The 6,806-nt window shown below is 33.7% G+C and overlaps 1 long non-coding RNA gene across 1 annotated transcript; it reads right to left on the bottom strand.

Moving 5' to 3' along the window:
- Positions 1-1,221: 1,221 nt before the first annotated feature.
- On the bottom strand, positions 1,222-1,972 carry LOC123500444. Its single transcript, XR_006673317.1, has 2 exons — positions 1,427-1,972; positions 1,222-1,257 (listed from the first exon to the last, which is right to left on the bottom strand). It is a non-coding gene; the product is annotated as an uncharacterized LOC123500444 (long non-coding RNA).
- Positions 1,973-6,806: the final 4,834 nt, after the last annotated feature.

Here is a 6,806-nt window from a genome sequence, read left to right as displayed (position 1 = left end):
TTATCACAATCCCTAGATAGGTGCCCTCTTTTGAGACATGCAAAACAAATTCTATTTTGTTTTAAAAAATCCATTTGATTTTCAGCTGTCCATTGCTTAAATGTCATACAATCCTGTAAGTGATGAAATTCACTATCATGAACAAGACAATACTTCTCCTTCTGATCACCATTAACTTTTGATGTGTAATTCCTACTGCAATATCTTCCATCTGTTACTTGAGCTATATTAGTTAAACACTCTGACATCTGGTTTTGTAGTTTCTCTTGTCCCACAGCTAACAGTTTTATGACTTCTAATAAGTAATTTTCTTTTGTGTTTGATACGTCAGTGGTATGCACCGTTACCTTTGACGCACCAAGTCTTGACTCATCTTGTAAGTATTCTAAAGCTTTTCGATGCTCTGTTAAGAATGCAACCAACTCTTTAAACTTGTCAGTCTTCACTTGTTGTACTTTACTAGCCCATTCCTTTTTCAACATAGAGGGTAACAATTTTCTACTTGAGTCAGGACAGTAACATTCTCCAACTCCTTTGTTAGGTTCAAGTTGCTTACATCTAACCATACCTTTTCTACAGTATTGATTAGCTTGATTAACCGTTTATCATCACCTTCACTTATTGGCTTATATGACCTAATGTCTCCCATGATTGAATCAATTAACTTTCCTTCATGACCATATGTTTCATTCAATCTCTCCCACATTCTTTTGTAATCATTTAAATCTTCTACAAGTCTCCTGGGTTCCCCCTCTAGTGACATTCTGAGTACATAGGGATCCTCACCATATTGTGATTCAACCAGTCTTGTATAATCCCTAATAAACGAGGGAAATGACCTTACAGATCCACCAAATTTAGGAGGCTCAATTTTTTTCATGGCAAGTACAGCCTTAGGTTTTTCTTTTAATGTCTCAAGAAGAGTGCACTTTATAGTTTCCAATTCCATGATATAGTCTTCATACTCTTGGCAAGATGAACTACCATCTAAAAGGTCAATAATTTTCTCATTCACCACATCCACTACTTTGAAAGAATCACAAACTTCACTATACAATACTTGTAGGGTTGCTGTGGAGTCTCCTCTCTGTGTGCATCCTTGAAGAGTCCCACCTTCCTGGTGAATCTCCTCTTGGCATTAGCACGTTCCCTTTCAAGTCATCCATGGCTGCTCTGCGAATTTTGCTGAATTGTAGTGTAGGATAATGATTATGATTGGGCTGACTTGCTGTATCTTGATTTATTGATTGATTCAGCCTGCAAATTTAATGTCAACATAAACACAGCATACCTCAATATCATGTAACTCCCTTCAATATCTTGTAACTTCACCCAGTAAACAGAAGAATAAACATAAGATGAACACATATCCCATTCTATTATTCACTATTGCAATGACACACAATACATATAAAATAGTACTCACAAAATGACCGCCCATCATCAGCCAAGGCAGACTTCACCACATGTCTGATTACAGCATTACCCCAACTATGCTGCAAAGTTACACTTAATCAAATCCTCCTATCAGCACCGCATTTAATATAACACCAACCAATATGCACAATCAGCGGCATAACATAAGTCAAACAAATCAGAGAAATAATGTTATCACAAAACTCACCTCAGTCAAACAACCGCCACTCACCCCTGACAGGCCTACCTTACCCCTACACCCTGAGTGCGGTATAATATATATCCGTGTTACATACACAGACCCTAAAAGAAAACTTCCTCTTGACAAACAAATACACATTACTAACCAATACCAAACTTGTTAATAAGTAAGAAAACAATATATATATCTCAATAATAATTACAATTCTTGTCATATATGCCAATAACAATTATACAGTAACTGAAATACAACCCGTGTCTACACCTCTTTCCAACCAATGACAGCGACACACACTGCCCGCTCCACATTCAAAGGTGCCAACAATGACATTATAATTCTAATATGATGAGAATCATATTACATCAGTGTTACGGTAATTGAATTGTCGTGATGTGGGTATGAGAATTGGTGAGGTGGAGATGTCTATGATGATAGGGATGTGGTCACTTGTAATCAGTTGTCCTGGAGAAATAAAATGGTAGAGAAAATTGGCCCTGTTGGCAAGAACAATGTCGGGTGAGGAAGCAGAGGCGGGTCCATAGAAGGTAGGTAAAGTAGGTCCCAAGTGTAACGCTGTTTGGTGGCTGGTGTAGTCTAACAAGTTGAGTCCAACCTGGTTGGTAGTTGTGTGACCGAGTGTTGTGTGTCTGGCATTAAGGTCCCCTGCTAGGAGTACAGGGTGTGTCTACGTAAGAGGCGAAGGAAGTCATGGTGGGTTATGTATGGGCGCCGAGGAGGGAGGTAGGTTGTTGCAATGGTAAGTGGCCCGTCTATAGTGTCAATTACAATGGCCAACGTCTCTGATAAAAAGTTATCTTCCACCCTGTGGCGGATTCTGGTTCTTACTGCAATGGCAACCTCGTCGTTTTGTTCATTAGAGATGTTTTGTTGGTGGACATGATAACCAGGGATTTTAAGTCTTGAAACGTTTCTAAATCCGTGGCTGTTTATCAGAATTATGTCTGGGTCTAGCTGTCTGTAGGTGTTAGTTAGGTCAAACTTATGCGTGTCCCAGGTGTAAACGTTGTGTTGTACTTGTACTACCTTGAGTCGAGTCATTTTGAAGGTGATATATGTCCTAAGTACTGCACACGGTCGTCAATGTGGGGGCGGCTGGGCAGCAAGCTCTTCGAAGTCCTCGTCGTCCAGGCAGGCGATGTACTGTTCCCACGAGCCAGGCTGTTTGGTAATAAAATCAAGAATCCTGTCTCGGTCATATTATTATTATTATTATTATTATTATTATTATTATTATTATTATTATTATTATTATTATTATTATTATTATTATTATTATTATTATTATTATTATTATTATTATTATTATTATTATTATTATTTTTATTATTATTATTCATATTATTATTTTATTATTATTGTTATTAATATTATCATTATTGTTATTAATATTAATATGAATATTATTATCTTATCATTATTATTATTATTATTATTATTATTATTATTATTATTATTATTATTATTATTATTATTATTATTATTATTATTATTATTATTATTATTATTATTATTATTATTATTATTATTATTATTATTATTATTATTATTATTATTATTATTATTTATTATTATTATTATTATTATTATTATTATTATTATTATTATTATTATTATTATTATTATTATTATTATTATTATTATTATTATTATTATTATTATTATTATTATTATTATTATTATTATTATTATTATTATTATTATTATTATTATTATTATTATTATTATTATATTATTATTATTATTATTATTATTATTATTATTATTATTATTATTATTATTATTATTATTATTATTATTATTATTATTATTATTATTATTATTATTATTATTATTATTATTATTATTATTTATTATTATTATTATTATATTATTATTATTATTATTATTATTATTATTATTATTATTATTATTATTATTATTATTATTATTATTATTATTATTATTATTATTATTATTATTATTATTATTATTATTATTATTATTATTATTATTATTATTACTACTATTAATATTATTAATTTTATTGTTATCGTTATCATTATCACTATTATTAATATTAATGTTATATTTTGATTATTATTTCAATAATGATATTATCAAAAATAATAATGATATTATTAGTATTATTGTTATTATTGTAATTAATTCTTAAGAAAACCTTACCACAATATTTTAAAGGCATAAGTGAGAGAGAGAGAGAGAGAGAGAGAGAGAGAGAGAGAGAGAGAGAGAGAGAGAGAGAGAGAGAGAGAGAGAGAGAGAGAGAGAGAGAGAGAGAGAGAGAGAGTTTACAGTAATTTTTAATTTCGTTATGGAATACGACTACCTTACTAGTATTACTACTTCTTTTATGTTATAGCCTATAACGCTTTTCGGTATACTTGAAGAGTGTGAGAAGCGCTGTCCAGCTTCCACCCATTAGCGGCGGGGAAAATTTGATTTATAGTGGTACCCATATTAGGGCCCATATCGCCACCAAAGCGCATCTTTTTTGAAAGGCAAATACACCTCCACCTTGAACAGGGATACCATGATGACAGGCAGGTGACTTTAAACCACTCGAGAAATGAGAAAGTTTCAAGATAACACACGGTGGGATTCCAAACTACACATGGACGTGTGCCCCATCCCACGCTCACCACCATATCCACTACTCCTTGCCTATGCTGCTTTCGCTTACTAGTAAATTTTATTGTCGATTCTCTATTCCTTGGGCCCTCAAGGCACGACTGTCTAGGAAGAAAAGATTAAAATATTTAGAAAGTGAATGATGGCTATTATGATAATAATACAAATATTCCTACTACATAAAAGGAAGTAAAGGTGTAAAATGAAGAAAGAAAGGCCACAGAGACGGAAATAAGAGAAAGGCAGGTAGGAGAAACTCAGCTACAAGTCTCTCTCTCTCTCTCTCTCTCTCTCTCTCTCTCTCTCTCTCTCTCTCTCTCTCTCTCTCTCTCTCTCTCTCTCCTATTCCTACAGTCTCACAAAACATCCTCTCCTCTCCTCCTGCTGCTGCTCCTCCGCCTCCCTCACATCCTCCATGACAAACAAGGATTTGCCGCGGCGCAAGAATCAGCCCACGATCATTAATACTCTCGCTGAACGAGAGCTAAAGGTACAAAAGTCTAATTAATTAGTAAAATTCCATCATGATTTCGAGGATCGCCAAGAGACAGACCAGTGCCAAGGGTAGACACGAGAAAAGAAGGGCCTTGCAAGTAGCGTAGGATCGGGCAGACGTCCATGCGTACGTTCGAATCCTATCATGTGCCGCCTTGAAACTCTGTCATTTGTCGAGTGGTTTAAATTTACCTACACGTCATTATGATATCCAGGTTCATGGTGGACGTGTCATTGCCTTGCACCAAAGACGCACTTGGGTGGTGATATGGCCCCTAATATGGCTACCTCTATAAATAGAATATCCTGCGCCGCTAATAGTGGAAGCTGGACAGGGCTTCTCATGCATACTCTTCAAGTATATCTACAGGAGCTCTAGGCCATAACAGAAAAAAAAAGCCTTAGGTCGATTGCTACTCTTGCTTTTACTATTATTAGAAGTAGTAGTAGCAGTAGTATTGTTAGTATTTTGATTATTATCACTTGCATTATACTTATTATTATTATTATTATCATTATTATTGTTATTATTTCTATTATTATTATTATTATTATTATTATTATTATTATTATTATTATTATTATTATTATTATTATTACTATTATTATTATTATTAAAAATATCATTATATTATTACCAATATTTTCATCATTATTATTATTAATATTTTTTTTATTATTATTATTATTACTCTTATTATTATTATCATTATTATTATTATTATTATTATTATTATTATTATTATTATTATTAATGATATTATTAGTGTTATTGTTTTTATTTTTATTATTTTTCAATAAAACCTTGAAAATATTTTCGAGGAGAGAGAGAGAGAGAGAGAGAGAGAGAGAGAGAGAGAGAGAGAGAGAGAGAGAGAGAGAGAGAGAGAGAGAGAGAGAAAGTGTTTACAGTAATATTTTTTTTAGTGCAATACGACTACACTACTACTATCTATACTTTTGTCCTTATGGTACAGCCTATAGCGCCTGTAGGTACACCTGGAGTGTATGGGAAGCACAGTGACTGTCCAGCGTCCACCCTTTAGCGTACACACAATTTTATTTATATTGGTACTCATATCACTTCACCTCCACCTAGAACATGTCTACCATGATGACATTTACCTAACTTCAAACCACTCGAAAAAAAGAAAAAAAATCGAAGATGGCACATGGTGGGATTCGAACCTACACATGGACGTCTGCTCCATCCCACGTTCACAACCATATTCACTACTCTTGGCCTATCCTGCTTTCGCTGATACTAGTGAATTTTATTGCCAATTCACTATTACCAAAGCCCTCCAGCCAGGACTGTCTAGGAAAAACAGATTAAAATAATTAGAAAGTGAATGAAAATAAGAAGAATGGAAGCATATAGATAAAAAAGAGAGAAGAACGGAATCACGGGCGTTTTCGTGGCCCAAGGGTCTGTAAGCTCATGTGTTTGAATCTTGGCCACGGTCGGAGGGTAAAAACAGCATTCACTTGGGGTAAGGGTTCTTTAAGGTGTGGGATTTCAGATATATGGCTCCCAAAATACCTCTTTTGGCCCGTAGAACCCCGTAAAAAGCCCATATTGTATAACAAATATCTCTACTAAGGTATTGGCGATGGCTCAGTAGAGAAGAGCAGGACCCGCACCCCTGCTGGCCGCCTCCCGCTACTACACTACTAGTACTCTTGGCATATTCTGCTTTCGCTGATACTAGTATGTTTCATTGGCAATACACACTTTATAGAAAATGGATATTTGAAATGGCGCTATTCCCAGGTCCATTAAGCCGGGACTGTCTTGGACCTCAAACCCACAAAACTGTACACAAAGGAGAACGTGACTTGGCCGCAGCTTTAAAAATAAAACATTATTATGATTCACGGAGCAAATTACCCTAAACATTACTAATAACTAAATCTAAACAAACATTACGTTTGCAAAAAAAGGAAGTAATATAATAATACTTTTATCATAAACAACAAAATATGTAAATATTCTTTAAACAATAAAAAAAACTAAAAAACCTACACCCTACAAGAAAAGATA

This window comes from Portunus trituberculatus, unplaced genomic scaffold, assembly GCF_017591435.1.
Source record: "Portunus trituberculatus isolate SZX2019 unplaced genomic scaffold, ASM1759143v1 PGA_scaffold_268__1_contigs__length_31150, whole genome shotgun sequence".
NCBI lineage: Eukaryota > Metazoa > Arthropoda > Malacostraca > Decapoda > Portunidae > Portunus > Portunus trituberculatus.
This window is presented reverse-complemented; position numbering and strand designations above follow the sequence as displayed.